Source organism: Protopterus annectens, chromosome 2.part1, assembly GCF_019279795.1.
Source record: "Protopterus annectens isolate FY-2018-M chromosome 2.part1, PAN1.0, whole genome shotgun sequence".
Taxonomy (NCBI): Eukaryota; Metazoa; Chordata; order Ceratodontiformes; family Protopteridae; genus Protopterus; species Protopterus annectens.
In genome coordinates, this window is record NC_056729.1 from 1,443,991,505 (window position 1) to 1,444,009,004 (window position 17,500).

Sequence of the window (17,500 nt, forward strand, 5' to 3'; positions counted from 1 at the left end):
TATATATATATATATACATATATGTAAAATGTGTGTGTGTAATGTAAATGCAGTCTATCTTTCCTACTATACCCGTAACACCTAACATTGACTGTCAAAACATCATCAAACATGTTGAAAACTCTGATGTTGACATGACAGTAAGCATGCACTAAGAAAGTATCTCAGCTCAAGAAAAAAACAAACTTAAAAAAAAATAAATAAAATTTTTGCAGGTGCACCCCCCCGCTAATTATATAGACCAACTCTGAGGTCGCACAAATATGTGATAAGGGCATATTCCCCAACTCTAGGAATTGTGTGATGATGTGTGATATTGCAAAACTAGTGAACAGGTGCTTAGTCGATTATATGTGGTCGACCAAATAATCACAGACTGTATTTTACTGGGAACCCATGTATATAGATGTAGATAAAGATATATGTCTATTTGTGTAGGCATGAATATATTTGTAAATGTTTTCTATTTGTGTGTATGTATGTACATAAACACACACACACACACTCCCTGCAACTTATAAATACTGCCGGCAAGATCCCACTCCATGTGGAAAAAGGCAGCTTCCCTTTCCCTAGAAATACTGGCTAGTGGCATAAAAGCTTGTTCATTCTTTTAAACTTATGAACAGAGAAACATTCAGTATTTTCATCACTCGAGCTAACAAATGACGTGTGTGTGTGTGTGTGTGTGTGTGTGTGTGTGTGTGTGTTTTTCTCTCTCTCTCTCTCTCTATATATATATATATATATATATATATATATATATATATATATATATATATATATATATATATATAAAATTCATCTTCATCAGCCCTCTTTTTCCAGTGTTCTGTGTGAGGTCAGGGTGTTGCTTTAACTGTCGCCATCTGTTTTGATTCAGTGATTGTCTCCTACTTTCTTTGACAGTCATGCCTTACTGTCACAGGTCTTCTGTCACACAATCCATCCATCCATGTCTGCCGCAAAGCCTCGTTTCCTCTTGCCTTCCTCCTGTCTCTCCCAAGTCATCTTTGCCAATATTGTCTTCTGCTTTCCTGCACATGTACCTTAGACACAGTATTCTGTTCTCTTTCTCTTTTGTAAACACCATTATTAAATTATCACTTAAGATGTAGGCAAACATACACGAATAGAAAAAAAAACATATTAACATTTTTCCATTTACATAAATTGTGTTGCACATACGGTTTCTGTTTTTATTGTCTTCAGTCCAGCATTACATAAATTTCCTAATTCCTGCCTCCCCTTAAACCTCACTCCTCCACTTCAACATTATTCTGCATGTATCCTTCAGTGTTTGAATTCCTTATTTTCTTTGATAATGCCTGTACATATAAAGCAGATAACACTAGGGAAAAAGGACACCTCTGCCTGGCTCCTCTGTTCAAAGAGAAGTTCTCAAAGAGGGAATCTTGCACTTCGATTCTTCATATTTCATCCTAGTTGACCTTTTTGTTGTATTGGCATAGGCATTGCCCTACTCATAAAATCCCATCTTTCTCTGTTTAATGCTTTTTCTCCATCAAGACCCACAAACCACAGTGGTATTTTCTTACATTCTTCTTCCGTCTGGATCATCCTTGTCCCATTATTGTTTTTTTTTTTTTTTTTTTTTTTTAAAGATCATTTTTTTTAACAAGGAACCTCTTTATTAAATTGTCATGTATGACATAAGCAATCTTACATTTATATAAATGAAAATAAACCATAGTGACACAGTCTTGGTTGCAAACATTATACGTTACAAACCGTGATGGCACAACTGTAGCTGCAAACATTATACATCACTTTTAATGTACCCAATCATCGTCACTCAGCCATTACACAGCTCATTCAGATCCTGCCTTCTGTTAAACCTCTTGCCTCCTCTGCATGTATTTATGCCACATTTCCCATTGTTTCCTATGTAATTTGCTCCTTTTCTAAAGATTCCAGTTCCAGTTGTTTTATCTCTGTTACTATCTTCGCTACTTCTAGTAAAGATGGTTTAGACTTTGATTTCCATTTTCTAGTAATTTTTTTTTTTTTTTTTTTGGCAGCCATCATACTTAGACTCAGCAAAGCCTTACTTATGTCTAGGCAATTCCAATTCTGTGTCATAGCTCAAAAAAATAATTTCCCTAGTTGCTCTAATTTGCTCACCCAGCATCTGCGACAGAGCAGTCTACAGGGAATCTTTAAAGTCTGCCACCTTATTTCACTCCCAGAAAATGTTTCCAGTTACCCCCCAATCACACCTTCAGCATTTGCTGTCTAACTGAGAAAAATTTCTTTGGAGTCTGCTTGGGGCATAAAAATACCTATGTAAGCACTTCCAGGCAAAGATCCCAAATCTTCTAGATTTTGTTGTATATTTGGAAGCCATATATATAGCCCCACATGATTGTTTGTGAATTGCTTATCCAGTCTCTTTTCCCAATCCTTCCTAACTTTCTTGATTGATTTATGCAGTTGTCATGCAATATTTTATATGCTGTACTAATTATTTTCTTAACGGCAAATTCTGTTCTAGATTCTACTAAAAACTGTACCAGTGCTGGTCCTCCTTTTAGGACTCCCTGTTTCTTTCTCTTTCCTGTATTCTGATACGAGTCCTTGATAGGGAAGGCAGTCTCCAACCTGCAGTGCAAATAAGTTGTTGGCTTTTTTTCTATACCATTACATTTCCTTCTCTAGTTACTTGCTCCCAGTATCTTGGTTCCTTTGCCAGTTTTCTCCAATATATTTCAGCCACTCTTACCTATTGTCTGTATCCCTAATTGCAGTCATCTCTTTTGGCAGAATCTCTTTTCTCCATTCCTCTGTTGGCTTAGTTCTTAGAATACCTTCTGCTACTTTATGAATATAATATTATGTATGATTATTGTTGTTCTCCTTAAAGGTCTGCATCCAAAGTCCTAGTCTCTAACTTTTACTTGAGCTTCCTCCCGTGCCATCATCTCTTTCCACTTTGAATTATAGTTTTCTGCTTGTGCTGTGTTTAGGAGCCTTAACTGTGTTTCTCTGAAATACCCCTTCAACTCTGGTAATCGCAATCCACCTTGTTCTATTAGAAGAATAACATATCCCACCTGACTCTTGCTGTCTTCCCATCTGAGATAAAATCCTTCAGCTCTTTATAAATTGCTATCCACAACTTCTTCTCTGGTTGGTAAAAATATGCCTGACCTATGTACAAGACTAAATGGACTAAAAACATTTAAACTGCTTGTGTCTTACTATTGATATCCATACAACAGAGTTTCCAATTTTTCAGTTTTTGTGTTATCTTTTGTTTAGTCTTTTCCCACATATCCTTAGCTGCCACACCAGTATCATTTTTTATTTATACTCCAGTTTATCATTTCCCCATAAGTATGGATATTCCTAAACCAATTTTTATGTGGGTACATAATGTACTGCTATTGCTTTGTTTTTAGCTTCAATAGTATTGTATCCCAAAAAGGTTTGAAACTGTCTCAGTATGTCCCATAGCACTGTAATGTCCCTTTCTGGTTTTGTCATGCAAAAAATATTATCTGCAAATTGAGCTATCTTTTTTTTTACTTCCATACCAATTGTATCCTTGAATTTCTGAGTATCCCTTTTTTTTGTCAGTGGTTCTAAATATAATGCAAATAACAAAGGGGCGAAAGAGGACACCCCTGCCTGCTTCCTCTCTTCAAGCAGAGATTATCAGAGAGGACCCCACCCATTTAATTTTTGCCTCCTATCCCTCATACATCCTCCTAATAAACCTTTATAATTTTATCAGCAATTGGAAATGTTTCCATTGCTCTGCTCATAAAGTCCCAACTTACTTTGTCAAATGCTTTTTTTGCATCAAGACCCATCAACAACAGTGGTGTTTTCTTACATTGTTTCCCTCTGGATTGTCAATGTTCTCTTAATGTTGTCATATGTTTGCCTCCCCTCCACAAAACCACATTGTTCCATGTCTGTCAGTTTTGCCATTCTTTTAACCATTGTAGACAAATGCTTTATTATCATGATTTCATATTGAAATGGGTCTGTATGAAGCTGGATCTGAAGGAGCTTTACCCTCATTAGGTAGCATAGCTACTACTGCCTTCTTCTAGGATGTTGGTACTTCTCCTCCTCTTAAAATACTGTTAAAACATTCCAGATCTTTATCAGTTTTTCCTTCTTAACTTCCAAACGTCTACAGGAATACATCTGTTCCTGGGGACTTTCCTGTAGATTGGTTATACGTCACCATTTTTATCTCATCTCTTGCTATTCTGTTAGCAACTGAGCCTCCTCTTTCTCTGTTTTTATTTTATTTTATTTTATTATTTATTTAATATTTGTTTACTGGGAAAGTCTGACTGGGACACAGACCATTTGCAGAGGAGGCCCAGGGAGAAATGCTCCAAACGCATGTCTTTGAATGTGGGAGGAAACAGGAGTACCTGGAAAAAACCCATGTGAACGCAGGGAGGATGTGCAGACTTCACACAGAAGGCACCCCAGCCAAGAATCTAACCTTGGCATATTTAGTTCTTCCATAAACATTTCCATCTGTACCTTTTCTTGATTTCCATATATTTTCTGATTTATACAGACTTTCATTAGAATTTCCAGAATATTTCTAATACTTCTAAAGGATCCCTTGATGATCTTCGTGTTTCACTGTTGCAGTCATCACTTGTGGGTTATCCCTGCTGGGTAGCCCTTGGCCAACCTGAAAACCAGAGTAAAGGATTTCCTCCTGCGTCGGCTGTTCTGGGACTGTAGCTGATGTCAGGTCGTCAGTGTTATAAAGAGTGACAGCCGACACCATTACATCAGTCATTCTTGCCATGGAGCCCGAAGCAGAAGCAAGTTTGCAAGTGCATCGGTCGACCCTTGCCCGAGTGAGGGAAACCGTCTAAAGCTAAGTACCCTGTTGGGGAAACTTTTCTTGCTTTTAACTGATGCCAGAGAAAATAAATAATTGTCTCAGTTGTGGAAAGCAGATCCCACACCGAGACTTCCATTCTCTCTGCGTCACTTGTTTAGGCCCAGACCACGACATTCCTGGTTGTTGATTCTGTGCCCTGCTTAATGCTAGAACCATAAGAAGAAGAGCGGAAATTGTAGCTAGGCATTTAGTGAGTCTTTTTCTCACAGTGAAATGGCTTCAGTCAGTCAGCCGACTACTGACTTACCTAGGAAAAAGAAAGACAAGGAAAAGGATAGACCTCAAAAAGTTTGGCCCTCTGTCTCTGGTCAAAAGTCTGGTATTTTACAACTCAGTGCTACAGCTGAACTCAGTGAGATGCCTTCGCAGCCCCTGATGCCAGCCGAGGAACCGTCGCAGGCATCTACCAAGACCCGTTTCGAGTCTGGTACGCCGCCGGATCCATCACCACCTGCTTGTATGTCGAATCTTTCTCACGTGGTTGGGTCCGGAGCTGCTTCGCATGCACCGTCTTATGCTGAGACACCTCCGACCGAAGCCAAGCTTAGACTGGCGACAATGCCGCCGGTTAAATTAACCTTGTACAAGACTACCAACCCATCCAGGCCCAAGCCTAAGACTACCCCCAAGAAGGTTCCTCCCTTAGGACCCAGCCACTGATCTAAGTCCAGCTAACCTGCCCCTCAGTAATGGCAGAAGACTTGATGACTCTTGTCATGGGAAGCCAGCCCCATCCTCCCACTCCGACCAAAAGAAAAAGGGACACCTCCCCCGAGATCCTCTCCGATCAGGAATCAGTGGAATCTGTTCTTGAGGAGTCAGACATGGAAGACCCACCCTTTACAGCATTTGAGGACTCTGATACTGATGATCCTATTCCATCTGCCCCCCCCCCCCCCCCCCGAGGACCATTCTTTTGGGGAAACCTTAAACTCCCTCAGAGAACACTTTCAGTGAGAGGCTCAAGACTACCCTCAGTCTAAGAAGAGACAAAGTTCCTTGACCTGCCTCAGCATAATCCTATAGCCATTCCTCCTATCATGGATGTAGTAGGGGATGTTTTTCTAGAATCTGCCCTTTCACCAGACTCACTCCGCCCAGCACCCAATACACCCGCGAATATCTTTGTAAAAACCTTACCGCAGACCCTGAAGTCATTACTCATGGCCCTAAGGGAGCTAGGGCTAGTTCTTCTAAGAATCCCATTCCAGCTGACAAAGAAAGCAGAGCTTTAGACAGAATGGGAAAAAAGATATACACCTCAGCCACTTTAGCTGTAAGAGCCTTGAGTTGCCAATTCCGCATGCTGAAATTCCAGCAAAATGTTCTCGATCTAATAAAACAGAAGTTAACCTCCTTTCCTGACCATTCTACTACCACAGAATTAACTGACCTCACACAGTCTAGCTCTCGGGTAGTCAAACACTCCTTGCTTTGTAGCTTTGATGCCTTGGAAGCTTCCACCAGGGCTGCAGTTACAGGCTCAGTGATCAGAAGATATGAATGGTTAAGGGGGTAACCTTTACCTGACCAGGTTAAAATCCAAACTGTTAAAAGTCCCTTTGGATAAGGACCACTTGTTTGGACCTAAAGTGGAGGAAGCCATTAAATGGAGGACAAAGCTAAATCCATGCAAACTGTCAAAGGCTTCTTACAGGTGCAGTCTCTCATGTTCAGCAGAAACCCCACTAAACACTGGTCCTTTTCTTCACAGACAAAACCAGTCCAGAGGAAGTGACGCAGAAACAGAACCCTTAGACACCTGTCCCACAGCCAACAAAGAACCAGACAGTGGTCCACTGCTGCTCCTAGGCAAGGGAGTTCTAAGCCCACTACCTTTTCCAAAGATTCTCAGTGACTCTCTCCCCTCCCTTCTGCCCATTCACATCACCAGGCAAACTAGGAGGAAGACTTTCCCACTTCCTAGAAAATTGGAAGGCCATCACTTCAGAGCTATGGTTCCTGAAAATTATTACCAGTGGGTACAGATTATATTTCAAAGAAAAGCCAAAAAGGTCAGGTTGCCCAGACAGGTTCCCCAGACATCCCTGCAAGTCGGAGGACAGTAGCTATTCATCAGATCAGAAAGTCTCATGCCCAGGGTGTTGCAAAACCGGTGCTAAAGGAGCAGGCAGGAAAAGGATTTTATTCAAGACCATTCCTGGTTCCCAGAAAAGAGGGCACACGGTGCCCTATCCTAGACCTCCATCCTGAATCTGTCCCTCCTGGTTCCAGAATTCAAGATGCTAACACTGCAAAAACTACTACCTGTGCTGCTACCTCAAGCTTGGTTAGTGACCCTAGATCTGAAGGATGCCTACCTGCCTATCCGACAGACCTGCAGGAGTTACCTAAGATTCAGAGCAGAGTCCCAACACTTTCAGTTCTCTGCTCTGCCCTTTGCCTTATCCATTGCTCCCAGACTTTTTACCAAATGTCTGGCTCCAGTCATTGCATTTTGCTAGCAGAAGGGCATTCACAGTTATCTCCATCTCGACAACTGCCTCATCCATGTAGAAACCAAGGAAAGACTCCTGCAGAACCTCTCCTTTGTGCTGACCCTACTAACCTCCCTGGGATTCACCATCAACATGGAAAAGTCCCAACTACAGCCCACGTGAAGGTTAACCTTCCTAGGCACCCTTCTGGACACCTAAGCAGAAATGGCTTTCCTCCCAACTGACGCCCAAATTTCCACAGGGAATACTATCTTTTCCTGGAGACCAGCCTGAAGATTGATTATACATCACTATTTGTATCTTATCTCTTCCTATCTTAACAGTTAGTTGTTGAAACTCTCATGCTTCAACCTTGGCATTATTAAGTCTTCAATAAATATTTCCATTTGAGCTATTCTTGATTTCCACATTTCTCTGCTTTATGAACAGTTTTTTAATATTTCCTAAATGTCTTTAATACATTTACAAGATCTCTGGTTATATTGTTGGGTCCCTAAGTTTGGCAACAACCCTTCTTTCTGTTGCATAAGTTGCTGTGCTAAAAGTTTTTGTGCTCTGGAGTAGTCAAAAAAACTCATGTAATAATTTATCATTTGTCAAACTCTGTAAAGTCCTATCACTTCTTAACCATTTTTCTTTTATTTTTACCCTGTTTTTAAACTCCATTTTCATTTTATTACCCTCACTAACCATCACTTCTGAAGAAATTCTATCATCTCTATTAACTCTTGGGAAGGAGCCAGTGCATCATTTTTACTTCATTACCCTGCATTTTTATCTTGTTTTTATCAGTGTATAATCTGAAGTAGTTATTGAATGCTTGTTAAAAGATTTCAATCAAGTGCAGATGTTCTTGTGAAATACAGTTTCTATCCAGTCTAGCCCACATATTTTATGTTTGGGATACTGTGCATCATGTCTTCCATGCCAAATATTTTCAGAAATCTCTTCAGGAATCTGCCCTCTTTTGTTATATTTTCCATTCTAGGTCCCCATGATACATACTTACTATTACAAATCAAGTCCCATTTCCCACCTATACATAATACTGTCTGCTGCTGATTATTTATCCCCAGATTTCCTTAAGCTCTGTAATAGCAGATGTTCTTCATCTCACATTGCTGCAGTCCTTACTTATGGGTAGTCCGCTGTCCTCGGTCGGCCCGTATACCAAAGTATTAGGCTGACGTCGGTCATGGGCGCACAGCCCTGACATCAGAGCGTCAGGGTATAAAAGCGCATGACCGACGTCATATCCTCAGTCTTTTTTGCCGCATGGTCCGATGCAGAAGCAGCGTTGCAAGTGCCGTTCGACTTTCTGAAATTTTTCGCTGGAGTTTCAGACATACCAAGTTGGGGAGCATTTTTGTTTTTCTTGCCTCAGTTGTTTACCGGATGTCAGAAAAGTGAATAATTGTATTTCTTGTGGGAAGCAGATACCGCATAGGGATTACCACTCTTTGTATCCCTTGCTTGGGACCGAGCACGTAGTTGGGTGTCGGTTTTGTGCTAGGTTTAATAAGCACTATTAAGAGAAGGCTAGATTGTGCTAGGTTAGTTTTGGCAAACGGTGTAATTATAATATGCCGTCGGATCCTCCGCTTCCTGAAGCGTGAAGACAAATCTGTAAAGCCTAGACAGGATGATTCGTCCATTTCGGACGCCGGTCCTTTAGAGACTGCAGTGGAACAGGTGGATCCGGCTGAAGTTTCTGTTGAGTCTCAGGGGGAAACCTTGATTTTACAGGATGTGGCATCACAGGAGTCAGGTCAGGCTGACTGGGCCTCTCAGGTTACTATTCTCCCTTCTTTGCCTAAGGGGGTTAGGCCTTCTGCTACTGTTTCTAGGGCTCCTTCTAAGGGCAGGTCTGTTTTGCCTTCTTCTGGAGTTAGTTCTGGTTCTTCAGGGTCGGTACCTAAGAAGCATATGCTTAAAATGGCAGAAGATTTGATTTCTTTAATTAGAGGTTCCATGCCCCCTCCTGATAAGAGGCCCAGGGTAGAGCCAGAGTTGGAAATTTTGGAGCAGGCCTCAGATGATTCTGAGTCTTCTGCTGAGGATATTCAAGATTTTCCTCCTTATTCGGATTCCGATGCAGAGGATTCTACTCCTTCTGCTTCCCCTCCAGAGGATTTTTCATTTTCAGAAACCTTACACTCTATGAGGGAACATTTTAAGTGGGACGGACAGGATTACTCAGATTCCAGAAAGAGGCTGAGAGAGTTCTTGTTTTTACCACAGCACAGACCCTTGGCTATTCCTCCTGTTTTGGATGTTGTTCAGGATGTTTTTTCGGAGGCCTCATTTAATCCAGATTCTATGCCTCCTGCACCAGTTAAACCGGACAGGTATTATAGGGTACCTGAGGCTCATAAATACCTATATAAGAGTCCTAGGGCGGACCCAGAAACTATTAGTCAGGGGCCTAAGGGTGTTAGGGCTTCTGTTGTAAAGAATCCGGTTCCTCTAGATAAGGAAGCTAGAGCTTTGGACAGATGGGGTAAGAAGGTGTACACCTCTTCTACTTTGGCAATGAGGGCTTTAAATTGCCAGTTTCATATGTTGAAATATCAGAATTTCCTCCTTTCTCAGCTAAAATCTAGAGTGGATGCTTTGGCGGAGGGCATAGAGTGTAAAGAATTGCAAGATTTGGTGCATGTTTCTGAACAGGTGGGGAAACATTCTTTGCAGTGTGGCTTTGATGCTTTGCAGGCTTCTTCTAGAGTGGCTGCCATTGGTTCAGTTCTTCAGAGGGCATGCCTGGCTTAAGGATCAGAATTTATGTGAACATGTTAAGTCTAGAATTCTGGATGCCCCTTTACAGTCCGAAGTGTTGTTTGGTCCTCCTGTGGAGTCTGTTTTGAAGAAAATGGAGGACAAGGCTAAGTCTATGCAGACTGTTTAAGATTTTTTGCAGGTTCAACCTCCTAAGTTTAGTAGAAATTGGCCTGCTAAGGGGTGGACCCTTCTTCTGATTCCCAGTCTAGGGGTAGATCTAGGTGGTAGGGGCAGAGCTCAGAGTACCTTTAGGCCTAGAACCTGGAGTTCGCCTGCTCAATCTGCTGGTGAGGGTAGGGGCCAGTCCTTTCGTAAACAGGCCCATTGACCTGCATTTTCAGCTGCCAGATTCTTCTTGCCTGGCAGCTCCTTTGGGAAAGCTAGCTCTCTTCAAGCAAAATTGGTTTTAGTCACCCAAGACAAATGGGTGTTGGACATTATAAACAAAGGTTACAAGTTTTATTTCCATACATTGCCTCCTTTCAAAGGTATGCCAGACATTCCTCCTCGCAAAGGATGGAGGCTCACAAACAGATTTCATTACTTCTTCACATGGGAGCCATACAGCCAGTACCTCCTTCAGAAGTGGGTCTAGGGTTTTATTCCCGCCTGTTTCTAGTACCAAAGAAAGGGAACACGTGGAGACCGATTTTGGATTTATCTCTCCTCAACACCTATTTGGACATTCCAAAGTTCAAGATGTTGACATTACAACAGCTTTTGCCTCTGCTGGGAAAAGATCACTGGATGGTAACTCTGGATCTAAAGAGGCTTATCTTCATGTTCCTATCAGGCCCAGTTGCAGGAAGTACCTAGCTGGAAATTTACATTATCAGTTCTCTGCATTGCCCTTTGGCTTATCTACTGCACCCAGAGTGTTCACAAAGGTTCTGGCTCCAGTGATAGCCTTTTTCAGGATGGAAGGAATACAAATTTATCCTTATTTGGACGATTGCCTGATTATTGCACAAGACAATGACAAGCTTCTTCAGCATCTACGGTATGTGATGGTAGTGTTAAGATGCCTAGGGTATTCTGTGAACGAAACAAAGTCCAGTCTAGTACCCTCTCAGGACATGTGCTTTTGGGTGTGAGACTGAATACAGCTTCCCAGATGGCCTTTTGACCCGGACAAACAGAAAAGTCTTTCACTTTATTTCCATCAAATGTCTCTACAGTCCAGGCTGACTGCAAGGACAGTCCTTCAAGCCTTGGGGTTCATGGCATCTTGTATTCTGGTGCTTCCCAATGCCAAACTGCATATGAGGAAGCTTCAATGGTATCTCAAAAATCTATGGACACAACACTGCCAGGATCTAGACACTGTCATTCAAATGATACCTTGCATTCAGAAGGAATTTTTGTGGTGGGCTCAGGAATGTCACCTAAACAAGGGACTCTCTGTGACCGACCAGAGGCGAGTCAGATTCTAACGACGGATGCCTCGGACAAGGCTTGGGGAGCACACCTCAATGGGAAATGGGTGCAAGACACGTGGCCTGCCAGACTTCAACATTTGCATATCAACTTGAAGGAGATGTTAGCAGTACAATTTGCATTAATGGTTTTCAAGGATTTACTTCACCCAGGGCAGGTGTTGATTCTAACAGACAACACAACTGTCATGTGGTACATCAACAAGCAAGGGGGAACTCATTCGTACCTTCTTTGCAGACAAGCGATGATTTTGTGGGAGACAGCTCTCAGTTACAACCTCAATCTTCAGGCAAGATTTCTACCAGGAGCACAGAACTCCTTAGCAGATGTATTGAGCAGACAAATCGTGGATCCTCATGAGTGGAAATTGGATCCTCAGGTATTTCAAAAGTTGACAGTGTCATGGGGAACTCCAGACATAGATCTGTTCGCTTCTCCACTAAATTACCAGTTGCCAAAGTTTTGCACAAAAAGGTTTCATCCCACAGCTTGGAAGGTGGACGCTCTGTCATTCAGTTGGGACAATCTTCATGTATATGCCTTTCCACCTCTACCTCTTCTGCCCAAGGTTCTCTTGAAGGCCAGACAAGACAAGCCATCCATGATCCTGATAGCACCGGATTGGCCTCGACAACACTGGTACCCACTACTGAGGAGTTTGGTCCGAGAGCCTCCATGGCCTCTGCCTTTGATTCCACACCTTTGTCTCAGGAGGGCAATCACTTTCTCAATGTCAGAATTCAGTCTCTGCATCTAACAGCCTGGCATATTCTGTTTTAGATTCTGGAGGTTCTCAGCTTCCACAACAAGTTTTGAATGTTATTTTGGAGGCCAGGAGGCCTAGTACAAGGAAAGTTTATGCTGATAAATGGAGGAGATTTTTATTTGGAGCAAAGGGAAGGACTTTGATGTTTCCAAGCCTAATTTGAGTGCTTCCTTACAATATCTTACTGAGTTATTACACAAAGGTTTGTCCTTCTCCTCCATAAAGGTTCATGCTGCAGCCATTTGCTAATTATGACTGTGACCCTCCTTTATTCTCTCATCCTTTGTTTAAGCAGTTTCTCAGAGGGCAAAGAACATAAGACCCCGAGCTCCTACTCCTGCTTGGGATCTCAATTTTGTGTTGGAAAGCTTACTCTACAACCTTTTGAGCCTGCTACGGCCGAGTTAAAGTATTTGTCATGGAAAACTGCTTTTTGTTGGCCATTACTTCTGCAAGAAGGGTTTCTGAATTACAGGCCCTATGGCAGTGGAGCCTTTCTTGATTTTTCATAAGGATAGGGTATCTTTGTACTAATCCTTCCTTTATGCCTAAAGTGGTTTCTAGTGTGGCCTTAAACCAAACTATTCATTTGCCTACTTTTTATGCAAATCCTCAAAATAAAGGGGAGAAGATTTTGCATACTTTGGATATTCACAGGCAGTTGCGTTATTATTTGAGCAGAACCAAGGAGTTCAGACAGTCTCAGCAGTTGTTTGTTTCTTTTGCTTTGGGTTCACAGGGTAAACCTGTTTCAAAACAAACTATTTCTAAATGGATTGGGTTTTGTATTTCTTTTTGTTATTCCCATCATGGTAAGGAGATTCCGACTGGGATCAGACCTCATTCCACTAGAGCTACTGCAACTTCTACTGCCTTTCTAAGGGGGGTAGCTACAAAGATTATTTTGGAAGCAGCCACTTGGAGTTCAGTACATACTTTTCTAAACATTACCACCTTCCTCTTTATTCTAAGTCTAGGCTGGATTTGCCACTGCAATTTTACAGGGCATTTTAGCAGCCCCTAATGCTTTATGATTTTTCCAACCTCCCTTTCCCGTTGCTTTGGGATTCTACCCATAAGTAAGGACTGCAGCAATGTGAGATGAAGAACATAGTACAGTTTTGTACCTACCATAAATGTAGATGTTCAAGATCCACATTGCTGCAGTCCAATCCTCCCTCCTTCCCTCTGTAGCTTAGCATGGTTATATGGTTTGGGTGATGGCTGTAGTTGGGCATATCTTTTGGGAAGTTACTCTGTTTTTTGGCTGTGGCCTTTCTTTTAGGGCCTTCTGACATCTGGGGCAAGAAAAGACTGAGGATATGACGTCAGTCATGCGCTTTTATACCCTGACGCTCTGATGTCAGGGCTGTGCGCCCATGACCGACGTCAGCCTAATACTTTGGTATACGGGCCGACCGAGGACAGCGGACTACCCATAAGTAAGGACTGCAGCAATGTGGATCTTCGAACATCTACATTTATGGTAGGTACAACACTGTACTTTTTTGGTGGAATATAAATACATGGCACCATAGTCCTCCTCCTTCCTTACTAAATGCTCCTTACTACCATAAATCTACCATTGTCTTTTTTTCCTCTTCTGTTACTGTTGGAGTTTCTCTCTCAATAGATTTTCTAATTCATCTTTTCCTTTGTCCCACTGTTCTGCTGAAGATCCATCCAGAAATCGTTTATTTTTCAAATTCACTTGCTCATTTTTTCTGTTTCTCTTACGTTTTATAATATAATTCTGTATTTTTTTTTGTCTAAGCCTGTAAGCCCATTTACATTCCAAGATTATATGGATAGGGTAGTCATTATGATTAGATGCTGTTGTTCCCACTTATACATGACAGTTTTTCTTGAATGTGTAATTCCAACTTTCATCTTACATGCAGATGCTAATATTTGGCAGGCTGTTATTTCTTCTCATGTCCATTTGACCCTATGTCACATTTTTCAAAAAATGTTTTAATTATACCCTCTAATAAAAAATTAGGCACATTTTAGAACACCCCACCCCCTATTAGTTTAGAATAAACATACAAAACTATGTGCATCTTCAAAAAAATGTTTGATCCTCCAGATAGAAGCAATTTGCTACAAACCAACAGCTACACCCACAGGCATTACCTAGTGTAAAATTAAGGTTACCCATGCTAAAGTGCATCCTATAGCCTGTGTTTCTACTTATACTGGTTGATGTCTGTTCTATCATCTCCCAGATGTGAAAAACAGCCTGCATGCTTTCAGAAAACAGCTTCTAGCACTAAGGAAAAGTGTAGTGGCTGTCTTAAAATAAAACTAAATTGTATACTGGTCTATTAAATGCATTGAATTATTAAGGCTGCTAGGGTGCTTGCTGTCCTTTTTCACTTCCCAAAATTCAAACTTTATTTTTCACTGAGCTGTTTGGTATTATACCTTTAAATTTTTCATTTATGTCAGTAAAGAATGCTCAGAACACTCCTGATAAATTGCTTGAGCCTGTAGACAAATTGTTTCAGTGTTAAAGCAAGCAGCAGTAAGAGGAAAACAGCAGCTAGTGACTCTGCAAATGCTTGAAGAAACATCTGTCAGTTTCTGTCTGAATAGAATGTGCAACTGCCTTCAGCTACAGACTTGAATCACACTGAGAACATTTTAGTAATGAGAAAAACAAGCAAGCTATTATTTTTGCATATGTAAGAAACTTAGCATTATTCTTGGCTTTCATCATTTTGTCAAGCCTACATGCTCACAAAAACACACTTGCTTGTAGTTTAAGCCAATGACATTATTCTAGATATCCCTTTTCAAAAATAAGATAAATTATCTTAATTCTACATATAATCAGTAGTCCGGTTCACAGCATAGTAACTTATACCTGCTATTGTCCAGTATTTCTTTTCTTGTTATACTGTAAAGCCTATATTTCTTAAGACTAAAAAATGTACTTTGTTTCTCCAGTATCTTTAACATATAGTACATTCCTTGAATACTCCACTCACATGTAAAATACCCTTGACCACACACTATACAAAACTATTTTCTTATATAACATTCAGTTTATATCGTGATTTTTATACAACTACGAAGAACAAAAATTTTTACTTAGTTGTTTTTTCCTTTTAAGTGTCAACATTAATCACATACAAGGAGTATATGCTTCACAGTCCACTTACATGTTCAACATATTCATTGAAAGTCCATGTCTTTCTCTGCCACCTTTTCTTGCAAAGCCATATTTTACAAATGTGATTGATTGATGCTTTACAGTCTCCCATTTATTCACTAATTTCAGTCTCCCATTTGTTCACTAATTTCAGTGTTGCCGGTGTTCTTCCTGATCATCCACATCTCTCAACACCAAACACTGGTTCAAGTTCAAGGTATTTCCTTTGAAACATTGGAAGAGGTTTTACAGGCAAAGTCTCTCCATGAGATTTGCCATCATACAAATGAAAATCAGTCTCCTTCTATTTGTTTGCTCACTTTTTGTTGAATAAGCATTTTTATTTCTTCCTTAGCCTGTTATGCATCCAAGAATGCCACTGATCCTCCAGGAAAAAAAAAATTCTGAAGTTGCGTTCAGCTGCTTAAGTCTCACATCTGCCTCTCAACATTCTGTGATAAATTCGCTTCTCTTCTGCCTGGTGTGCAGTGAATATTTTTTTTTCCATAAACACTGTGCTGGCTCCATTTTTAATACTTTCCCTTTCTGCCACAGTTTTGTCAGTTTTGCATTTTTTGTAATACAGGTCTTGTCTACTTTTTTAAGGCCTGGTTTGGAGCATACACTCTGTGTCTCATTATAGTTAACAAATCCTACTGTGGAGTTCCAGTCCGGTTGTTTGAGCTTTTATAAAAGTCTTTTCTTTCACATTTCTCTTCTGTAGCAGGAAATCTCATCTTTTCTCTAAGTGTCTTTTAACTCTGCTATTTTTGAAGCTGTTTTTCTTGTTGAGCCATATACTCAGACAGAATTTACATTTCACAGGAACATGTGCCTTTATTTATTTAATTTAACATTTGTTTGCCAAGATAGTCCAACTGGACAAGTGTCCGTTTTCAGCGGAGTCCTGAGGAGAAGAACTCCATAAATTTACAGAGAAGAAAAATTTACAAAAGAGACATTGCATTGTAGCGGCATACAGATTGTAGACTTTTCAGCAGTTAGTATACACTAAGAGGGTATTACCCCTTTTGGTTAAAAATACAAGTGTAGAAAATATACAATGAGAGTCGATAAGAACCTAGAAGAGCATTGCAAGATATTTCACAACTGAATAAGAGTATAGAAATGTTTGTTTCCACAGATCACCCACCATGACCCAGGACCCCCATTCCGCATTTCTGGAGACACTGGCAAATATGAAGGTCCTACCAAACACGCTAATACTGGGTGATTTCAACTACCCAAACATTAACTGGGAGAACTACTCCAGTACTAACTCCCTTGCCCAACGCTTCCTAGAATTTATAAACTCCAAAGCCCTGGATCAGCTGGTCAACACCCCCACCAGAGAGAACAACATATTGGACCTGGTCATCACCAACATGGGCGACCGGTGTTCCACACCCGACGTCAACCCCTCGCTGGTTAGATCAGACCATAGACTAATCACTCTAGATATTCACATTCTGCCCTCAACCCCAATCAAGGAAACCACCATGAAACACTTTTCAAAAGCAAACTTCACGTTGTTTAAGACTGAGGTGGAAAGGTTCACAGCCCCCACGCCAATGGACAATGCTGTCCAAGCTGCTGAAACCTATACAAAGGCACTCTATGATCATCTGCATGAATGCATGGATTGTGCTATCCCAGGTAAAACCAAGACTCACTCCTCCAAGAAAAGGAAACCAGTTTGGTGGACTCCTGCCATAAACAGGCTCTACAATAGAAGGAGAAAACTAGTACAGATAAGAGCAAAATCCCTAGAAGGAAAGACCTCCCTGATCAGTATCAGCAAGAAACTACGATCCCTCATTAAATCATCCAATGCTAGCTTCAAAAGAAAAATTGCCAAGGACTCCAAAGATAGCCACAAAACGTTCTTTAGTTATGTCAAGAACCTAAGTGGAAACTCTCCGATCTGCTCTGAGTTGGTGCAGAATGGCACAAAATACACTGAACCGACTAATATTGCCAACATTTTGGCAGACCAG

The 17,500-nt window shown here is 41.0% G+C and overlaps 1 protein-coding gene across 4 annotated transcripts in view; it reads left to right on the forward strand.

Annotated features, from left to right (window-relative positions):
• The window catches only part of HTT (huntingtin), a 4,811,037-nt gene that overhangs the window by 1,088,135 nt on the left and 3,705,402 nt on the right, over window positions 1-17,500 (forward strand). The gene's annotated exons all lie outside the window — the stretch shown is intronic.